The following is a 23,187-nucleotide window of genomic DNA, read 5'->3' as shown; positions in this document are numbered from 1 at the left end:
TTTCTCTCAGTTTTCACTGCTGTTGCTCAGGCAAGTCCTGAATAGAGACTCAGGAAGATAATTGTACTCAAATATAGAAAGATTCTTCATTGCTATTTCTGTAACAATTTTGTTTTACCAGTCAGCGTTTTTAGCCCTGAGCTGAACCCCTGAACCTGGAGGAACCACTATTAGTCTGGCCTCTACCTTTTGATCTGTTTGGCACTGGTGACCCTACTAGGAGCCAAGGCATAAAGCCCTGACTCTGGCCAAAATCATTGAGAGACACAAGCCTCCAAACCCAATGACACAGTTGTTGTCCTTTTGGAGGAAATGTATCAACTATTGAAACCTAAATCATAAACAGAAAACTCTTAGACTATATAGCCTGCATTTTCTCCCACTTAATTACCTTTGTAACTATTTTTCATTTGCAACCCAGGGATGATGGCACAATTAAGTGGCAACTTCTTGCGTGCAGCTACGATGGGAATCATCAGTTATCCCCATATTGCACTGAAATTCACTGTCCACAGTAATGAATACTTCAGTGAGCAATATTGTTTTAAGATGTTTAAAAAATCTTATTGATACTCAAAATCGACGAATCTCAGATGGCAGACTTGAGCTGTGAGTGCAGTTTCCCTTGTCTAAAATGTAAGTGGGAACCCTGCGCTGGTCTACAGGTATGATTGAAACACAGAGGGTTCAGACTTCCATTCCATCCTATCCTGCTGGCAAATGTACTGTCTCTTGGAAAATGAAATTAAAGACCTCAGAGCAAGATTGTTGTACCAGAAGGACATCAGAGACAGTTATGTGCTCTGTTTTATGGAAACATGGCTCACACTGACCATTTCGGATGACTCCATCATTCTCTGCAAGCTCGGTATTTTAAAGGCAGAGGAGGTGGAGTATGTTTTATGATTAACTCACTGTGGTGCACAAATGTGACTGTTCTGTCAGTTTTGGTCACCCAATCTGATAGCAGTGTACATTTCACCTCAGTTCAACATCAGGCAAGCACTGGAGTTGCTGGGCAACGTTGTCAGCAGGTGCAAAACTGCAGATTTTCCCCATCATTGTGGGAGATTTCAACCAGACCAGCTTGAAGTCTGTCAACAACTTCCACGTGCATATCACATGTGCAACCAGAGAAGCCAACACACTTGACCACTGTTACACTACCATTAAGAACCCTATATTTCTACTCTTAGCATATAGGTAGAGCCTAAGGACCACAACAGCAGTGGTGAAGACCAAGAGGGTTTGGTCAAGCAGAGGAGGACCACTTATAGGACTGATTTGAGTAGGTGGACAGGACGATATTCAGGGATTCATCTTCAAGTCTGAATGAATATGCCACAGTTGTTTGTCACCAACTTCGTTGAAGACCTGTGTGGCTGAGTGTGTGCTGTCAAGAACATACTGGACATGCCCAAACCAAAATCCATGAATGAACCATGAGATTCATGGTTTGCTGAGCGCTAGATGTGTGGGGCATCCGCAACTGGTGATACAAAATGTCTAGGTAGAACCAACAGAAGTCTGTTTTAAGTACAAAAAGCAATGTCAATTAAAGTTAGAGACTGAATCGGATACATGTCAGCTCTGGCAGGGTTTGCAGGCCATTACTTCCTACAAAGTGAAACCTGACATAATGAGTGGCTGTAATGCTTCACTCCAGATGAACTCGCACCCTTCATTCAAGCGTACACCTGTAATAAGCCTACACCTGTGTGAATCCCTGCAGCACCGAGTGACCCAGTGATCTGTCTCAGAGGCTGACATCAGTGCACCTTTCAAGAGGGTGAACCATCGCAAGACATCAGGCCCTGATGGTGAATGTGATGTGTTGTGGAGAGTGTGTTGACTGGTTGCATCACAGCCTGGTATGGGAAGACCAATATCTTTGAACAGAAATCCTACAAAAATTCATGGATGGCCCAGTAAAGCCCTCCCCACCATTGAGTACATTCTACACAGAGTGTTGTCACAGGAAAGCATCATACTTCATCAGGGATCACCATCACTCCGTCCATGCTCTCTGCTCGCTGCTGCCACCAGGAAGAGGGCACAGGACTCTCACCATCAGTTTCAGGAACAGTCCTTACCTCTCAGCCATCAGGTTCATGAGCCAAACCGGATAACTCAAAGGACACTCAAAGCTGCTACGCAGGTTGACTCTGTACTTAAGAAGGCATATGGTGCATTGGCTTTCATCGACCGTGGAATTGAATTTAAGAGCCAAGAGGTAATGTTACAGCTATGTAGGCCCCTGGTCAGACCCCACTTGGAGTACTCTGCTCAGTTCTGGTCACCTCACTACAGGAAGGATGTGGAAACCATAGAAAGGGTGCAGAGGAGATTTACAAGGATGATGCCTGGATTTGGGAGCATGCCTTATGAGAATAGGTTGAGTGAACTTGGCCTTTTCTCTTTGGAGCGACGGAGAATGACAGGTGACCTGATAGAAGTGTACAAGATAATGAGAGGTATTGATCACGTGGATAGTCAGAGGCTTTTTCCCAGGGCTGAATTGGCTAGCATGAGAGAGAATAATTTTAAGGTGCTTGGAAGTAGGTACCTAGGAGATGTCAGGTAAGTTTTATAGGCGGAGAGTGGTGAGAGCGTGGAATGGGTTGCTGGTGGTGGAGGTGGAAATGATAGGGTCTTTTCAGAGACTCCTGGATGGATACATGGAGATTAGAAAAATAGAGGGCTATGGGTAAGCCTAGGTAGTTCTAAGGTAAAGACGTGTTCGGCACAGCTTTTTGGGCCGAAGGACCTGTATTTTGCTGTTTGTTTTCTATGTTTCTAACTTAATTCAGCTTGCCCCATCACTGAAATGTTTCCAAAACCTATGCAGTCATTTTCAAGGATCCTTTAGCTCCTGTTCTTGATATTTATTGCTCACCTATTTATTAGCAGTTTTTATATCTTTTTGTATTTGCACAGTTTATTGTCTTTTGCACTCTGGTTAAATGCCCAGTTGGTGCGGTCTTTCATTGATCGATCCTATTGTGGTTATTAGGGATTTATTGAGTGTGCCTGCAAGAAAATGAATTTCAGGGTTGTATATGACGACATGTATTTACTTCAATAATAAATTTACTTTGAACTTTGAACTCCTCGCTGACAAACAACAATAATGTACCTCAAGGTTGTGTGCTTAGCCCACTGGTCTCCTCCCTCGACACCAACAATTTGTATGGTTAGGTACAGCTCCAGCATCTATAAACTTACCAAAAACCCAACTATTGTTGGCAGAATTTCAGTTGGTGACAAGTAGGCATACAGGAATGAAACAGATCAGCTGACTGAGTGGTATCGCAGTAAGATCATGGAATTAATTGTGGGTTTCAGGAAGGGGAAGTCAAGGGAACACGCCAGCTCTCATCGAGGGGTCAGAAGTGGAAAGGCTGAGCAGTTTCAAGTTCTTAGGTGTCAAATCTCTGAGGATCTGCACTGGGCCCAACATTTGTAAAGAAGGTATGATAGCAGTCATATTTCATTAGGAGTTTTAAGAGAATTGATATGTCACCAAAATCACTCTCAAATTTCTACAGATGTACTGTAGAGAGTGTTCTAACTGTGTGTATTACTATTTTGTATGGAGGGGCCACTGCACAGGATCGGAAAAAGTTGCAGAAAGTTGTAAACTCAGCCAGCTCCATCATGGGCACGAGCCTCTTCAGCATCAGGCGATGTCTCAAAAAGGGAAGCATCCATCAGTAAGGGCTTCATCACTCAGTTGTGCCTGCTTTCCATTGTTACCATCAAGGAGCAGGTACGGGACCTGAAGATGTACTCAGTGTTTCAGGAACAGTTTCCTCTCTACAATCAGATGTCAGAATGGACAATGAACCCCTGAACACTACTTTGGTACCTTTTCCTCTCTGTTTGCACAACTTATTTAATTTAATTTAATTTAATTTTTAATTGCTTCATGACTGAGAAGTATCACACTCAAGCTGCATGATCTAATCAGTTTGAAATGCAACGATAGTACTTGTATTTATTTCTTTGTATTTTAAGCCACCGCGCAGCAAACCTTTGACTATAATTGACTTAATCATTTATCATTTTAAGCTATCCCAGTACAAGGTTTTACTTACCTGGATGCTTCTTCAGAACGGGCAAGTTTGTACAGTGTACAATATGTAGTGTCACAACTTGTGTAGCACTCGGAGTACACAACGTACAAAGCTTATGACAAAATTCTGAATGTTCTACTTCAAGTATTTTTATATAAAATTGAATTTTAATTGCTGTGAATAGCATACTTGTGTTGCAATTATCTGGCCTAATGTCTATAAACTGTTAGCATTAAGATCTAAGCAGGCTAACAGTAGCTTGTGACACTCTTTGAGCTTGACCACCTTTTGTACTCATTTACAATCTCAATTACAATTTTGCATTTCTTTGAAATTCCCAGGCCTACAGAAACATCAAATCTTGATTCATTAATCCGACTCAGGTGTAAAAGTACCACCGTGGTGCTGTCTGCAAGGCAAGCTGTTACAAGCCATGTTTTCTGTGACCTCGGGGCACTGTTTCTGCAGCTTTGGAAAAAGTGGCTAGCTAGTCTAGAAATATGCATTGAAATATTTTGCTGGACTGTTAATGCTGTCCAAGACCTCAGTAACTCTAAGAGTGGTTGTCAAATCAAACGAGAGAGAAAATTTGTAGATGCTGGAAATCCAAGCAACACACACAGAATGCTGGAAGAACTCAACAGGCCAGGCAACATCTATGGGGAAAAATAGTACGGTTGACACTTTGGGCCGATACACTTCAGCAGGGTAATCCTGCTTGGACATGATGGTTGTAATTGGTATTTTAAACTTTCTCCATGTGTTCCAATCCTGATGGTCCTGTGTTTTAGTCTATGGATCCACAGATACAAACCACTCCCTAGAAATTTACCAGAGCCAAGTCTGCATGTATGGAAGAAGTCTGGTAATTTATTCTGGGCTAATCAAAGCCTTACTACTAATTTTAGAAACATAGAAAACCTACAGCATAATACAGGCCCTTCGGCCCACAAAGCTGTTCCGAACATGTACTTACCTTAGAACTACCTAGGCTTACCCATAGCCTGCTATTTTTCTAAGCTCCATATATCCATCCAGGAGTCTCTTAAAAGACCCTATCATTTCCACTTCCACTGTCGCCGGCAGCCCATTCCACGCTTTCATCACACTCTGTGTAAAACAAAAAGAAACTAAGAAATTTACCCCTGACATCTCCTCTGTGCCTACTACCAGGCACCTTAAAACTATTCCCTCTCCTGCTCACCATTTCAGCCCTGCGGGAAAGCCTCTGACCATCCACACGATCAATGCCTCTCATTATCGTGTACACGCCTATAGGTCACCACTCATCCTCCGTTGCTCCAAGGAGAAAAGGCCAGTTTCACTCAACCTATTCTCATAAGGCATGGTCCCCAGTCCAGGCAACATCCTTGTAAATCTCCTCTGCACCCTTTCTATGGTTTCCATGTCCTTCCTGTAGTGAGGTGACCAGAACTGAGCACAGTACTCCAAGTGAGGTCTGACCAGGATCCTATATAGCTGCAACATTACCTCTCGGCTCCTAAACTCAATCCCATAATTGATGAAGGCCAATGCACCATATACCTTCTTAACCACAGAGTCAACCTGCGCAGCAGCTTTGAGTGTCCTGTGGACTCAGACCCAAGATCCCTCTGATCCTCCACACTGCCAAGAGTCTTGCCATTAATGCTATATTCTGCCAAAATGAACCACCTCACACTTATCTGGGTTGAACTCCATCTGCCACTTCTCCGCCTAGTTTTGCATCCTATCAATGTCCCGCTGTAACCTCTGACAGCGCTCCACACTATCCACAACATCCCCAACCTTTGTGTCATCAGCATATCATTCAGCATTTTATTGCATTTTGTTCTTTTCTATTAAAATAGTTGGTTGAATGAGATACATATTTTGTGATTCATCAGACAGTGTCATTTTGTCGACTTCTCTTGGTAGGGAATGCATCTTATACTTTAAAATGTTGTGTTAAAGCTTTCCAGAGAACTTAAAGTTTATTGTTATGGAAGATGTGCATAAAATCCCAGCTGAAAGTGACATTTTTGGGGATGTAGGGCCAAAGAAACTTACAGCTAAGGTAATACAGTGTATTTTGGTTACTGGTAATTGGGACCCATCAGGACGAGTACATTGTAAGTCAATTAAGTGGCTGCCCAAATAAGCTGAAGTTTCATGGATATAGTAAAAACAGTCTAAAAAAGACAAATTACCATTTAACTGAGTAACAAGTTATGTATTTAAATGAAACACAACAAAGTAGAATACTATTGAAACTACTACAGAACTATAGAAGTGTATTAGTTCAATTTGTCCACTGTATGCAGCTGTGTGCTTTTGACTGTAATTGAGCAAAAACATTGTTGACATGGTGCAGATAATAAGGCTGTCTTCATAAAATGCTTTTGACATTTGCATTCTCTAAATCTTCATTTTCATTATAAAATTCAAGATCATTGTCGATACCTTCACATTCTTGATTACTGACTTGAAGTACTGAAATTGTTTCATTTACAGCCCAGGCCATTTTTGCCATCTCTGAGCCTGAATGCTTGAAACCGCAGTGAGCAAAACAGCTCCAAATTGTCTTATTGCTTATTCCTCGCCAACTATCAGTGACAAAAGTCATTACTTTTTGAACACAGACACATACAAATAATGCTGTTTAAAAATTGTTCAACAAGTTTCCTGTCCCAATTAAGCAGCCTAATGTCCCAAATAGACAAAGGGAATCCTGTCTATTTTTTAATTTAATTTTTGGTCTTTTATGAATTGTCCCGAATAAGCAGCTGTCCCAGTTAACTGTATCCACTGTAATTTGGGCACAAAAATAGTTATATTGGATTTGGATTGAGTGGGAAAATGGGCTTGCAGCATTGCATCAGCCACGTTCTTAGAATCAAATAGGCCAATGGGTTAAATTCAGATTCAGATTTATTTATCATGTGTACATGAAAACAGATAGGGAAATATGTTGTTTGTGTTAGCAACCAGCATAGCCTAAGCATGTGCTTGGGGGCAGCCTGCAGTTGCTGTCACACAGTCCCCATTCCAGCACCAACATAGCATGCCCACAACCAAACAACACAATAAACAAAAACACATCAACATCAACAGAGAGCCCTCTTCTCTCTTACTCTCCAACCACTCTCACACACAGCCAGTCTAGCCTTGGGACAGCCAGTCTTCAGGCTTTAGCTATTCAGCTTCAACGTCTGGACTTCTGATTGATCTTTGAGTTTCAATTGTTTTATTTTTGGTAGTGACTCCTGGACTAGCTAATGACAAGACCCCCAAACTCCAGCCTCGTTGACGGACTTGTATTGTGAGCAAAGTCATCAGAGAGATGCAGCTGGTAGATACAAAAGTTGCCTTTTATTCACCAAAATGAGACCCTCTCTGTTGGAAGAGGTCTGTTCGAGGGAGGAAATCTGCCAACCTTTCCCGGTTTTGCCCATACCCGCATGTGAGTCCAGATCTTCCAGTATAAAAACCGAAAAAGCCATAAGCATTCTAAGTCAGGCAGCATCTGTGAAAAGAAAAAAAAGTCACCTTTTTCAGGTCTGGAATGAAAAATAAGTTTTTTTTACAGTGAAAAAATAATTTTCAGTAACAATATGGGGGTCACTGGTCATCGCATTCAGCGTAATATATTTCTTTGATAAGATTGTGGCACCTGCTACGTAAAATAAAATTCTGCACTTTCCATTTTTCATTTTCGTTTTTGAAATTGTGTTGATTCAGATTTTTTTTTATCCTATGGGGAAACGTCTGACCTTTATACCATTAACAATACATTACACAAACTTAAGCTTGTTGTGCTTGTAACTGCCCCCGTTAAACCATTTTGTTTTGCCCCCATCAAGCACATTCACTTTGCTGTACAGCTTTCCCACTGAAAACTAATCTTTGCCATGTCTGGTGACATAAAAACATTGGATGTTTCCTCTTGCCACTCATCTCCTGAGTTTTTCTTCTTGATTTCCAAAGTTTTCAACGTGGATGACTCAAAAACTGCACCTTCAGAAGAGCTGCTCAATTCAGGAGATGATTTGGGACTGGTGTTAAGGGGTCAGTGTGGCCTATGCCCCCAAAACATAAAAAAAACCAAAACAGCATATTTTCAATATAGTCTGGCAGAAGCTCAGTGTAAGTTGGGTTTTGTGTGACCTCTGGTTGATATCTGAAACTTAATCTGGAGAAGAAATGGAAACTATTTCTGTCCCACAGCTAGTTGCAAGAGCTTTTATCTAACTGCTCTTAAAGAATCAAATAGGCTGAGCCAACTTTTTTTCTCTCTGCTGAGAGTTCTTAACATGTTGTCTGGTCTCATTGGAACATGAATAAGTGTGGAAATGATGTAAAATGTGTCTGAAAGGGGAAATGGCTTGTTAGTGTAAACTGTCAGCTTTGATATTTGAGATTTTTTTGCCATGCACATAAACCATATTCCATTCTTATGAAGTTAATTTTTGTTGAAGATTTGTTAGGTAGGAGCAGCATTGTTCATGATCCATCCCTGTGACCAAAAATAATAAAATTTGACAGCACTATTGGAATATTTCATCAAAGATCAACTTTTTCCACCATCTACAGTATATTTATGTATACAGTATTAGGACTTTGCTGTGGTGTGACATGAAACAAAAAGCAACATTCAACGATTATATAGAATGATTTAATATTAAACTTGCCAGTTAAACTACAAATATGGAATAAAATGTGTGTAAATATGTTAATACCAGCATATTTTTACAATGTGAACAGCATAAAAAGTGGTTTAAAGTGTATACAGTGCTGGCGGTAACTGAGGTAATAGAGGCGGTGGGATGTTGATAACTAGAATATTTGATTCGATTAATTGCCAGGGCAAAGGAATTTTTAAGATGGTGTGAAGCTTTTGTTTTAATAGCCCTATAGAACTTTACAGAGGGGAGCTTTTGAAAAAGGCAGTTTGCTGGGTGGGTGATGTCTGCAATGATTTTTCCAGCCTGCTTCTTTGTCTTGCTGTGTTGGTAGACTGCTACCAATGACCATTGCTGCTGACCTGACAGTTTGCTCCAGATTTTGTATATTGTCAGACGATGCTGCTCCAAACAAGATGGTAATGGCAGTGTAGAATTGCACCCAGTATCTTCTGGGAAAGATGGAGTTTTACCAACTGCCGCAAGAAGTGTATTTTCTGCCAAGCCTTTTTGTTAAGGAGATAAAATTCTCACATGAGGTTCCGTGAAGTAATGATACCTAGGAACCTAAATATTGAAAAGGTGCTAACTATTGAGTTAATGAGTGGGTGGAGAGGAGACACATTTCTTTTAAAGTCACTATGTATCCCTCTGGTCTTGAGGGCATTCAGCTGTAAGTTGTTGTGATTGAACCAGGGCTCTGGCTTGTTTACTTCCTGATAGTACTTGGATTAGTTGTCTGATGATTAGTCTAATGACAGTGATGTCTTCTGCAACTTTAAACTGATATACAGGTGGATCACTGGAGACGCAGTCATTGGTATATAAATGTTAGTTAAACCAGTGTGAAATGGATATCAGTCAGATCTACATGGATATTGAAATAAAGCAGATTTCTGTTCTGACTTCTGAGTACCATGACCATGTTTAATAGTATGTGAAGAAATAAAACTTTGAGAAAATGAAACTCTTAAGATCTGGTCCATTGTTCAGTGCAAGTAGGTCTCAAAGTTTTCCTTTTAGAATATCTAAGACTGTACCACAACATGCAGTGGTGACCAACTTTCTTTTTCTAAAACCGACATTGGGGTTTGTTCGTGGGTGACTTTTTTCCCCCTTTCTCTCTTCACCGTGTCCTGCACTATGATCCAAAAATAAAGGGGTCACACTTCATGTTATGAATTGTATAAGTCAGTACTAAGGCCTTGGATCAATAGATAACATTTGGGGCATGACAGGGTAGATACTGAATTGTTCCTACATGTGGGAGAATCTTCCGACAGAGTTAGCTGGTTACACGATTAGGTGACAGTCATCTAAATGTAAGGTAAATAGTTAAGAGTCTAGAAGAGAAACAACAGGGTTAGTCACTTTTTTTACTTGAGAGGTGGGTGTGAGGCTGCCAGAGGAAGAGGTAGAGACAGAAATAATTACAATGTTTAAAGGAAGTTCACTGATAGGTAAGGTTTTATTTAAGAGTACAAAAGGTAGAGTTTTTCATGTCCTAGCTACCTCCTGTTCTCCTTTCAGCTCCAGGTTTGCAAACATAACTCTGGTTTCACATCAGCTGTTTTATGGGCGGTATTAGTCACTATTGTGTTCAAATGGAGCCTGGAATTTGTACATCAGTTGGTAACTTCGTATGTAAATGTGTGCTCTGGCCACTCTGAGTTAGAGGATATAATTAAGAATCTGATGTTAGGAAGTTATGCACAATGGGATTATAAACTAACATGGCTGTGAAATATTCGTAAAATTTTATTGGATTTTGTCTGCATTTTGTATATTAAAAAGAAACAACATGGATTTTTCTTTGAAGTATAAGTCACACCAGTAAGCTAGAATGGTATTGAAAACGCAATTGGTTCTTAGTTTGTGTTCTAGATTTGTGTAACCTTTCAAATAATAAAATTTATGAAACGTTTTGACAGATTCATACAGAAGATGCTTTGTTTTCACCAGTGAGACTACAACTGAGGATTTCTTGCAGTTTCTCAATGTGAAGCTATCCATCAATCTGCTGTTGCTTTGTGTCCCATGTTCCATCCTCTGAGATTATATAAACTCGAGCTTCTTGACCTTTGCAGGTCAGAGTTGCCTTTCTTGCACTATCATAGCTACTCATCTAAGAAACCCTATTGTTTTCAAACTGTAGGCTCTTGCAACCCTCTCTGTTGTGTAGCATTCTTTTCCCAGTCGAGAAACCAACTCTCAAATCTTTTCATGCTCTCTAATTATCAATGTTCTGTGGGCTTTTTTCATTTCGAGAATTCATTCCCTTACTACTCGGGTCCAGCTCTCAATTGGTTTAGCTTTTTAAGTCAAGTGACAACTTTGGATACAGTGCAAGAATGATTAATTTATGAAAATAGCCACTCACAGGAGACCTTGCCCACGCCCAGGATTACGGCTGCACAGGTGGAAGGTCAACTGAGGAAGATCTGCACCAGCAAGGCGGCTGGACCGGATGGAGTTTCCCCACGATTACTGAGGGGAGAACCACTACAGCGCATCTTCAACGTGAGCCTGGAGCAGAGAAGAGTACCCAGACAGTGGAAAACATCCTGTATTGTCCCGGTACCGAAGAAACCACAACCAAAGGAGTTGAATGACTTCAGACCTGTTGCCTTGACGTCGCACGTGATGAAGACTATGGAGCGGCTGATAATACAGAATCTGAGGCCACAAACCAGGCACGCCTAGGATCCTCTTCAGTTTGCGTATAAGGAGAAGGTGGGAGTGGAGGATGCTATCACGTATTTGCTGCACAAATCACTCTCTCACCTAGATGGGGTCAGTTGTGCTGTGAGGATTACATTCCTTGACTTCTCTAGTGCCTTTAACACCATCCAGCCCAAGATCTTAAGGCACAAACTAACGGAGATGGGAGTAGACTCTCACATGGTGGATTGGATAGTGGACTACTTGACAGATAGACCTCAGTATGTGCGGTTGGGAGACTGTAGGTCTGACACGGTGGTCAGCAGCACAGGAGCGCCGCAGGGAACCGTACTCTCTCCGGTCCTGTTCACCCTGTACACATCAGACTTCCAATATAACTCGGAGTCCTGCCATGTGCAGAAGTTCGCTGATGACACGGCCATAGTGGGGTGTGTCAGGAATGGACAGGAGGAGGAGTATAGGAAACTGATACAGGACTTTGTGATATGGTGCAACTCAAACTACCTGCGTCTCAATATCACCAAGACCAAGGAGATGGTGGTGGACTTTAGGAGATCTAGGCCTCATATGGAGCCAGTGATCATTAATGGAGAATGTGTGGAGCAGGTTAAGACCTACAAGTATCTGGGAGTACAGTTAGACGAGAAGCTAGACTGGACTGCCAACACAGATGCCTTGTGCAGGAAGGCACAGAGTCGACTGTACTTCCTTAGAAGGTTGGCGTCATTCAATGTCTGTAGTGAGATGCTGAAGATGTTCTATAGGTCAGTTGTGGAGAGCGCCCTCTTCTTTGTGGTGGCATGTTGGGGAGGAAGCATTAAGAAGAGGGACGCCTCACGTCTTAATAAGCTGGTAAGGAAGGAGGGCTCTGTCGTGGGCAAAGTACTGGAGAGTTTAACATCGGTAGCTGAGCGAAGGGCGCTGAGAAGGCTACGGTCAATTATGGATAACTCTGAACATCCTCTACATAGCACCATCCAGAGACAGAGAAGCAGTTTCAGCGACAGGTTACTATCGATGCAATGCTCCTCAGACAGGATGAAGAGGTCAATACTCCCCAATGCCATTAGGCTTTACAATTCTACCGCCAGGACTTAAGAACTTTTTAAAAGCTATTATTAATGCTTTTTGAGATAGTGATTTAGATGCATACAATACTTAACTCAGTAAAAAAAATATTATATGTAATTAGTTATGCTACAACAAGTGTATGGGACATTGGAAAAAAAGTTGAATTTCCCCATGGGGATGAATAAAGTATCTATCTATCTATCTATCTATCTATCTAATTTATACTCAGTGCTATTTTGACCATTAAGTATTCCTCTGCTGATCAATGCACATTAATAAATATCTGTTTATCTTTCTTTGTTTCTCCCTTGTATGTCTTTATTTCACTCACTCTGTTCTTCCCTCTTGTTTTCTTGAGAAGAGTACTCAAATTATATTTGTAGATAAAGTTGAGAGCTATTTTCTTTCATTTTCAGTGGCTGGGACTGAATGGGCAGGGACTGTTTTTTCCCTAGAATGAAGGAGGCTGAGGTGTGACCTTGCAGACATCTATAAATTATGAGGGGCAACTTTGTCACAGGGTGGGAGCATCTAAAACTAAGATGAGGGGAAAGCTTTATAGGGGACCTGAGCAGGGAAAATTTTCAGTGAGGTTGGCAGATACATGGAACAAACTACCAGATGGAGTGGTAGTGGCAGATTCAAGTTGGGCCAAAGGGGTTGTTTCTGATTCTCTGTTATGCAGTTTTATGCATGTGCTGGGAGTAGCTAGCTCTGCCTTACTACTTACCACCCCTCCTGTCTCCCAGTCGTCTGGAGGTTAATCCAGACCCAGAAACTGTACTGGACCAATACACTTAGGTTCAGGCAAAGAAGTTCTGTCTCTTTTATTGTAGAGCAGCATATTACTGAACACATTGTTACGTGCTTTTTGGAGAGCTGACAGGAGCGATCTTTGACTAAACAACTGCAGAGAGCTGGCACACAACTGGAAAGTACTGCACAATCACTAAATATTTGAAGTAATTTGAGGCCTAACAGCCACTGAATTCCCTACTGTTGAAGTATAAAAAGCACAGAACATTGCCACTGAAGAGCTTCCTTGAAGGCCTTTGTTTCAACTGAGTGGTTATGGTGTAACTCTAAAAATACAGGAGGAGGTTAAAAAAAGTCCCAGAAAAATAAGGCCCTTCCTCAAAGTCACTGATAATAAAGCAGCAGAATGGCATTCCTATGAAATCATGGGAAAGCAATCCCATGTTTCTGATCCATTTGGTGTTTTTAATTCTCTATTTGAAGTTGCTTACCCATCATGATTTGTATCCCAAGTTAACAAAATCATGTTTAAAGTCAAACCTATGTTATCCCGGGCAGCATTATCACTAATTTGTGCTTTAAACACAAGTACTAGTATGTAATTCAAAACATTGATAATTAAGATCACAGGTTACAAGTTGGAAGGTTTCTTCATCGTAATGAGACTTTGCACTTTATCGGGCCTTAGAACCAAGTCAAGAGCTTTTGTTTTCCCTATTGATAAATGGATTTGGAGGTTGAGTACATGGTCTATAAACCCATGTTCTTTACAATGACAGGTGAATGCAGGTGTGTGGCTGTCCCAAAGGAGATTGGCAAGAGCTGAAGAGAGATTATTTGCTTTGTAAAACAATGTTCTGATTGTGTGTAGCTTTAGAACAAATGCTATCTCGATGTTTGTTTTTATGTTTGGTTCTTGATTTTTAGATTAGTTTTAAATGATTACGAAATACTGGGCAGTTGGAGTGGTGTGGAGTGAGACTAAAAGGAATAGTTTTGTCAGTAAATAATATTGCTGGAGATCTAGTAAGATCCTATCATTAAAATAATTTCTTGTTACAAGAGGCATTTAGGTTTTGAGTATTAAATCTGTAAGTAAAATATTGTAGTTTTCATTCAGTGTGTAGTAAGTGGCATTAATTCATCTCAAACGTGAGTTTATTTTGTATAATCTGCTTTCAAAAAGATTTGTTTCATGGAAGGGTTGGAAGAGTACCCCATGATGGCCTTGAGGCTTCAAATAATGATCAACTTCAGAGCTGACCTATCTTGCAGATGCTTACTCGGAATATTTCTTAGAGGGAAAGAAGTGTGTTTTGAACTAAAACTTGAGGATCCTAGGTGTACTTACTGTTTTTCTACATAGCAAACTTGAAGTAAAAATAATGAATGAAATGCTGCTTGAAACCAATTTTATAGATAAATCTGATACAGTCGTAGAATCAGCAGGAAGACATCACGTTCTATTTCATATGTAAGTTGTGGGCATGCTATGTTGGCACCGAAGCATGGGAACACTTACAGGCTACCCCCAGCACATCCTCTGATTTTGTTGGTCATTGTTGCAAATGACACATTCATTTTACTGTATGTTTTGATGTGTACATGACAAATAATGCTGATTTTTACATTGTAACATGTGCAAAGTAGAAAATGATCCCAAAGTGCAAGGCTGTTTGGGGTGGTGTTTGCGGAGAAGCGTGTAGCGTACATATTAAAGTTTACTAGACTTAAATGAGAAAGTGGTAGCCAGAAAGGATTATCAGTAATCAAATGCCGCAGGAATATTATTTTTCGAAAGCCGTTAAGATTTGCTTTGACTTTAGCTTTTTATTTTCTCAAGTTGAATGCATTTCTTATAAAAATATTTTGGTTATTTTTTAGGAGTTATTGTAGAGAATTTGAGTTGGGTTATCTTGTGCATGAATCGTGGTTAGGCCACATCTAGAGTTGTACTCCTGAAGCACCAATGTCTGATGTCTTTCTGGAAGAAAAACAAGAAGAGGAAGAAACTGAGCCAAAAACTGTGGAACTAAAACAAGAAATTAAACAGATCTGGTCACTACATAGCACCCAATCCAGTATAGCTGATCCCTTTGTTGGCTCAACAACAAACTGCTCTAAAAAGCCATTTCATCAGCATTCTCTCTCTTGAAATCCATTACCAACCTGATTTTCCCAATTGGCCTGCATGTTGAAATCTCCCATGACTATCGTAACATTTTCCTTCCGACATTCTTTTTCTATTTCCTGTTGTAATTTGTGGTCGACATCCCAACTACTTGTGGAAGGCCGAAATATAACTGCCATCAGGGTCCTTTTACCCTTGCAGTTTCTTAACTCAACCCACAAGGATTCAATATCTTCCAGTCCTATGTCACATCTTTCCACTGATTTGATGCCATTCTTTACCAGCAAAGACATACCACCCCCTCTGCCTACCTTCCTGTCCCTCCTATACAATGTGTAACCTCGGACATCCAGCTTCCAACTACAACAATCCTTCAGCTGTGATTTAGTGATGGCCACAACATACCTGGCGATTTGTAATAGTGCAGTAAGATCATCCACCTTATTTCTGGTACTCTGTGCAAAGAGATATAACACTTTGAGTACTGTATTTGCTACTCTTTTTGATTCTGCATCCCTAATGCAATGATACTCACCTTGCTGGCTGTAATTTTGTCCTATCATCTACCTGTCCTCCCTGACAGCCTGATTACACACTATCCTTGCTTTTTTACCATCTGTCCTATCCTCAGTCCCTTCATTCTGTTTCCCACTCCCAGCCAAATTAGTTCAAACCCTCCCCAACAGCTCTAACAAACCTGCCAGTGAGAACATTGGTCCCCGTGTGGTTCAGGTCATGCCTCTCTCAGAAGACATCCCAATTATCCAAGAATCTGAAGCCCTGCCCAGCCACACCAACTTCTCAGCCACACATTTATCTGCCAAATCATCCTGTTTCTACCCTCACCAGCACTTGGCACAGGTAGCAATCCAGAAATCACTACCCTGGAGGTCCTGCTTCTCAGCTTTCTGCCTAGCTCTCTGAATTCTCACTTCAGGACCTCACTGCTTTTCCTTCCGATGTTACTGGTACCAATATGTACCAAGACATCTGGTACGTCAAGCTCTCCCTCCCCCTCTAAAATGTTGTGGATGTGATCTGAGTACGTTGGGCCCAGGATAAATCTTCAGTGATGTTGACATCCAGGAACTTGTAACTGTTCACTCTTTCCACTGCTGAACCCTCAATGAGGACGGGTTCCTTTGACTTCCCCTTCCTGGAGTCCTCAATCAATTCCGTGGTCTTGCTGATGTTCAGTGCAAGGTTGTTGTTGCGACGCCACTCAATCAGCTGATCTGTCTCACTACTGTACACCGCTCATCACCATCTGAAATTCTGCCAACAGTAGTTGTGTCAATTTTATAGATGGTGTTTGAACTGTGATATTTAGTACAGCAGGTATTGTAACAGAAAACAGTGCAGCACAGGAATAGTCACTGTGGTCTTTGATGTCTACTAAAACTAGTTTCATCCACCTGCACATGGGATACTGTTTGGGGCCCTGAATGGTGGTGAGGGAGCAGGTGTAGGTGTAGCACTTGTTCTGCTTACATGGATAAGTACCAGGACAGGGATCAGTGCGGAGGGGCATATGGACAAAAGAGTCGCACAGGGAGCGACGGCTGTGAAAGCAGAAAGTGGGGGTGGGGAGGGGGAGGTGCACTTGGTGGTGGAATCCCGTTGGAAATAGCAGAAGTTATGGAGAATTCTGCACTTGATGCTGAGGCTGGTGGGATGGTAGTTGAGGACAGCAGGAACCCTATCACTGGTGGGGTGGCAGGTAGATAGTTGAGGGCAGATGTGCAAAATGGCAGAGATACATGTGAGGGCTGCATTGCTGGTGAAATAATGAAAGCTCCTTTCTCTGAAGGAGGACGCTACCTTTGCTCTGGAATGAAAAACCTTATCCTGAGAGCAGATGGCAGCAGAGAGAGAGGAATTGAGAGAAGGGGCACCTGTGCTGATAGAAATTGTGGAGGAGAGTTTGTTGGCAACCCAAAGTGACTGCAGTCTACATATGAGGAAATTAAGGATCCAATTGCACAAGGAGGTATTGAAGCCAAGGTCTTGAAAGTTATTGATTAGAATTGAGATGATGATGGTGTTGAATGCTGAGCTGTAGTCGGAAAGAGTATCCTGATGCATGTAACCTCTCTGTCCTGGTGTTCCACGGTTGAGTTGCGAGTCAATGAGATGGCACCTTCTGTTGACCTGTTGCTTCGATCCAAATCACTTTTGAGCCAGGAGTTGACATGTTTCATCACCAACCTCTCTTAATCACTGTGGATTGAAGTGTTACTGGGCGATAGACAATGAGGCAGTTTACCACATTTTTCCTTGGTACTGGTATAAGTGAAGCAGTTGGGTACCTCAGACACTGGAGTGAAAGGTTAAAGATCTTGGTGAACACTCCAGCCAGTTGATCAGCATGGATCTTTAGTAGGTGGCTCATCTGGACCAAATGCTTTTCATGGGTTCACCCTCCTGAAGTCTGCTCGCACATTGGCCTCAGAGAATCAATAATATCGTGACTGATCTGACCGTGGACTCATCTATACCTACCTGCCTTTTTCCCCTGTAACCTTAATTCCCCTGCTGTGTATTTAATGTGGTAGCCTGTAATGCTTCCCTGGGCTGAGAATTCCACAGGTTTGCAACTCTCAGGGGAAAAGCAGTCCCTCATCTCCATCCTTAACAGAGATCACTCTGTGTTAAACAGAGTGATCTAAGAATAATGGTGCATAGTTCCCTGAAGGTGGAATCTCATGTGGATAAGGTAGTGAAGAAAGCTTTTGGTATGCTGGCCTTTATAAATCAGAGCATTGAGTATAAGAGTTGGGATGTAATGTTAAAATTGTACAAGGCATTGGTGAGGCCGAATTTGGAGTATTGTGTACAGTTCTGGTCACCGAATTATAGGAAAGATGTCAACAAAATAGAGAGAGTACAGAGGAGATTTACTAGAATGTTACCTGGGTTTCAGCACCGAAGTTACAGAGAAAGGTTGAACAAGTTAAGTCTTTATTCTTTGGAGCGTAGAAGGTTGGGGGGGGGACTTGATAGAGGTATTTAAAATTGAGGGGGATAGATAGAGTTGACATGGATAGGCTTTTTCCATTGAGAGTAGGGGAGATTCAAACAAGAGGACATGAGTTGAGAGTTAAGGGGCAAAAGTTTAGGGGTAACACGAGGGGGAACTTCTTTACTCAGAGAGTGGCAGGTGTGTGGTACGAGCTTCCAGTAGAAGTGGTAGAGGCAGGTTGGATTTTATCATTTAAAACAAAATTGGATAGGTATATGGACAGAAAAGGAATGGAGGGTTATGGGCTGAGTGCAGGTTGGTGAGAGTAAGCATTCGGCACGGACTAGAAGGGCCCAGATGGCCTGTTTCCATGCTGTAATTGTTATATGGTTAACCTAATCCTTTGAATCTTGATGCTATGCCCCCTTGTTCTTGTCTCACTCCTCAGTGAAAATAGCTTTCATCTGTCTTACCTATCCCTTTGATGTTTTTATTTCTCATTCTTAATTCCAGCAAGTATTGTCCCAAGTGAGTTAATTTTTCTGGATGGGGCTAACACCTCATCTCCAGAATCAACCTGGTGAACCACCTCTGCACAGCTTGCAAAGCCAAAACCACCAATACCAGGTTATCACAGTGTAATTAGCTGATGAAAATCATTCAGGAAAAGGAGCATCTAAGCTTTGTATTGTTAAAGCATTTTAACACTTTCTAGCCCACAGCCTTGTTTTTGGAGAGGTAGGGAAGGAGATTGAGGTGGGTGTTGGGGAACCATTAGTTGGGCAGGGATGCAGGTTTGAGGGCGAAACAAGAGCTTTGATATACAGAGTAGTGAGATGTGTTCAGGCGAAGTTTTTTATCTAATAAATCTAGATTTGAGAATACCAATCTATGGTTGCCTCAAAGGAAGCAGAGACTAGGTGAATATATTCCACAGTATCTGCAAATTCCTTATAAAGTTATTATTGAAGTCAGAAATTCAGGCTGTTGCTGACAAGAACTGAACATTCCAGGCTTAGTCATATTGACAAATCCACGTTCAAATCTTCAGATGTTATGAAGCTGGGAGAGGCTGTGGCTAATGAGAGCTGGTGAAAAATGGTAGGCAGTAGACAGGCTGCCCACAACAGCTGTGCTTTAAAAAAAAATAAAAAAATTTGGATATCTAAGTAACATAATTCTTGAAGTAATAATAGATGAATCAAATAGTCCATGAATGGCTAACAAAAAACAGGCAAGGACAGACTCGGTAGACATTACTCAGCAGCCAGTTGAGACAGCAGGATACACAATGGAAGAAGTCACGATTAAATAATGCGGTGGGTGGTCTGGTCCATCAGAAATTAGTTTTAATCTTGGTGACAGCTAGCTTGATTATTCTATCCATGCCTGGATTTTTCTTGTCTTGTCCATACTGCACCAACTGCTGCCACTGGGCTATAAACGTGCAGTGTGTGGTTACGTGCCTTCCTGCCTTCCTCAAGGACACACATCCTACCTTGGCTGAGGCTCAAACTAACGACCTTCAGATCACTACCCCAAAGCCTTAACCACTTGGCCACGCGCCAACACCTTTGATCAGAGTTTGCACACATGTATTAAATCTTGCTTTCGTATGATTATCTTTTTGCATCTCTTTTGTATCAGTTATTGTATATTGATTTGGTGATGCATTTTTCCTCAAGAAATAACTTGTTGCTTTCTTTTTGCCACAAGATATCAGTATTGTACCTTTAAGCTATATCTTGAATGAGAGACGTCAATTGCTCAGAAGTCCAAAATACCAATTCAGTGCAGCATTGATTAATGAAACAAACCTCATTTCTGGTTTTGATGAATCTTAAACAGCATGAAATCTTGGGAAGGATAAGGAACATGATATAAATTTGTCATTACCTCCAATATCGGTCCAGTGTTTTTCTTAATGCAATTTTGAACAGTGTCTTGCTTGTACATTCCATTTAATATTAAGATGGTTTCATTTTAATTATGGGATGAACATTGCAGATAGGTTGGAGACAAACAAGTTAACTCTGCCAAAAAGTGAATCAGCAGAAGTCAGCAGGCTGGTTCATTTCTAGTGGGTGGGGGGAAATGTTGCAGAACAGATTTGTATGCAAGTTGATTGGTTAATTTGTAAGATTTCCTGTAAGCGATAGTACGGGTCCATTGAACTGAATACCTGTAGCTGCCATCAGTGTAATATCACTGCGAATGCTGTAACTGAGATAATCCATGTTCTGTACGATGTAAATGGGTGGAGAAATACCACGTTGATCATCAGCTCTTAATCCAAGTGAAATATCTGTGATTGCCTGTATTTATATCCTGCACTGAATTTCATTGAAATTTTCAGAACTGTGAAGGTGAGTGCAAAGGTGGTTGATTTTTTTTTTCCTTGCAGACATTTCTTTGCCAGTTTTATTTGTTTCCATAAAATATGTAATTTTTGACCTGTACCATCATTGAGTTTAGCTGTCTTTTCAAACTCTAGTTAGAAAGTTTTCGCCCCAATTTGGAGTACACTGACATATGTTACGTATCCCGTAACTGGATCACTTACCAGCAAAGATAGAGAGGTCCACTGAAGTCTGATGGTACCATTTTCAAATGTTTTTATTTATAAAGGGGCACAAAAGTAAGGTTAATACAAACATTCAGATAACATACTTCGTCAATACTCAATCTAAAGCGCAGGTATAGTAATAATCAGAAATAAGCTCTATCATTGTCTAGGGGATAATATATTGTCCATGTGGAAATATAAAAGTCATTCAGAAGTCTGCAGGCTTCAGCCTTTTGGGAACCGCTGGGTTTCCCGTGTTGGAGAGAGAGAGAGAGATTGGTGAGAAAAGGAACACTTGCCCAGGTCCTTACGAAGCAAAGCCGTGGAATCAGGGGAGCAGGCTTCCCTGTTGTTAGTTAAAAGCGGTTTTCCGTGATTCCAGCCACAGACTCCCGATTCGGAATCTAACGCACGTGGCTTCCTTCAAAATGGCTTCCCGCTACGACAGGATCGCTATCGTGTCTCCTTGGTGCGTCTGAAGGGGTCGTACCCCCCAGACCCTCCTTTATACTTCCTCACGTGATCGCAGGTGTCAATCAGGTTGCAGGTGTCAATCTCTCTCTCAACCAGCCCACTTTGCCCGAGGGCTTTACACATGGTCTTCATGAGACAATAGTCAAGGTTGCCTTATTCTGCATCCTGGTGGAACGCGGTATTCAGCACGTCTCTCTCTCTCCCATTTCCTGTGTCTATTCAGCACGTCTCTCTCTTCTCTTGGGTCATTGACCCCCCCCCTTCACTAGGGCTCTTGCGATTCTCACAAAGGAGGGGGCTGGTATCATAACACATATTTTCAAATCAAACTTCTCTCCTTGTTGAAATGTTGTCTGTGCGCAATTACCTATCAGATAAAAGCACACATGTGGGAGATGGCTTTAACTGGTGTATTCACATTGCAGTGAGAGGAAGAGAAAGACAGAGAACAATGTGCATATGTGGACAACAGATCAATATGTAGTACCCCTTCTAAAGTTTCCACACCCTCTCATTAACAAGGGGGCCAGAACAGGTAACAATACTCTAAATGTGGTCTAACCGGAGTTTTATGGAGCTGCAACATTACCTCATGGCTGTTGTATGCAGTCCCCAGATTAATGAAGGGCAACACACCGTATACCTTTGTAGTCACACTATCAACATGTGCTGCTACTTTGAAGGACCTATGGACATGGACCCTAGGATCCTTCAGTCATTTGTTTATTTATTTAGAGGTATGGCACTGAATAGGCCCTTCGTGTCACCATCAACCCACCAGTTTAACCCTGACCCAATCACTGAGCAAGTTGCAACTACCCTACTAACTGGTACGACTTTGGATTGTGTGAGGAAACCCATGCATTTCATGGGGAGACCATAGCAACTCCTCACAGAGGATGCCGGGTCTGAGCTCCAAGCTCAAACCTGATCAGTAATATTGTCGTGCTAACCGCCACACTACAGTGGCGAGCATACTGTTCCTCCGCGGCTAAGAATCCTGCCATTAACCCTCTACTCTGCCCTCCTCAAGTTCAACCTTTCAAATTGAATCGCGTCTCATTTTTCTGGAATGAACCCCAACTGCCAGTTCAGCTCAGTTCTGCAGTCTGTCAACTTAATATGCCACTGTTCTGAAGTTTGGAATAAAAAGTAAGCAAGTAGTTTATTTAAATGGATAAGTGTTTGCTACTATATTAATGGATTGAAAGTGTCCCTCAAGTACGCTGAGGTTGCACACTGTTATGCCCGCATACTAGTGTATAGAAATTGCTTTCGCAGCAATGAGTCTCTAATCTGTGGAAGGCAAAATAAGTGGATTTGTGACATTGTTCTCCTCAAACTGGTAAATGTGTTTTGACCCCAAAATGGAAGGCTAGTAGTTAATTCCATTAATTCCATTGTATGTAATTAAAACTTTTCACTCATTGTTTCAGTTAAAATACCATTGCTTCCCACATGTTCAATACACAAATGGATCCCTGTAAAATACTTTGTTTGTTCGTCTGTTTACAATCATTAATCAAGTGGTATTTAAACAATTAGAAGTGACCTCTTGTCCTTAAAAACAGGAAATCTGTCTACCGTAAACTATTCTAAGTCAATACTGGTCAAAATTTTATGGTAATCATCATTTTTTGTTTACTTCATGTGATGTATAATAAACATAGTTTCTATCATTTTTGGCATTTGTGTATAGTGTACTGTGAATCATTCAACCATCTAAATACTTATCATGCTGCATGTCTCACTCTTGGCCAATTTCATGGTTTTTCCCACAACCTGTTATTGATAAATTGCATTCGCTT

General features: G+C 41.3%; 1 protein-coding gene across 2 annotated transcripts in view; it reads left to right on the top strand.

The window, feature by feature from the left end:
* Window positions 1–23,187, top strand: part of pxdn (peroxidasin) — a 257,963-nt gene that overhangs the window by 58,021 nt on the left and 176,755 nt on the right. The window lies entirely within an intron of this gene.

This window comes from Hemitrygon akajei, chromosome 9 (genome assembly GCF_048418815.1).
Source record: "Hemitrygon akajei chromosome 9, sHemAka1.3, whole genome shotgun sequence".
NCBI classification, from domain to species: domain Eukaryota; kingdom Metazoa; phylum Chordata; class Chondrichthyes; order Myliobatiformes; family Dasyatidae; genus Hemitrygon; species Hemitrygon akajei.
This window is presented reverse-complemented; position numbering and strand designations above follow the sequence as displayed.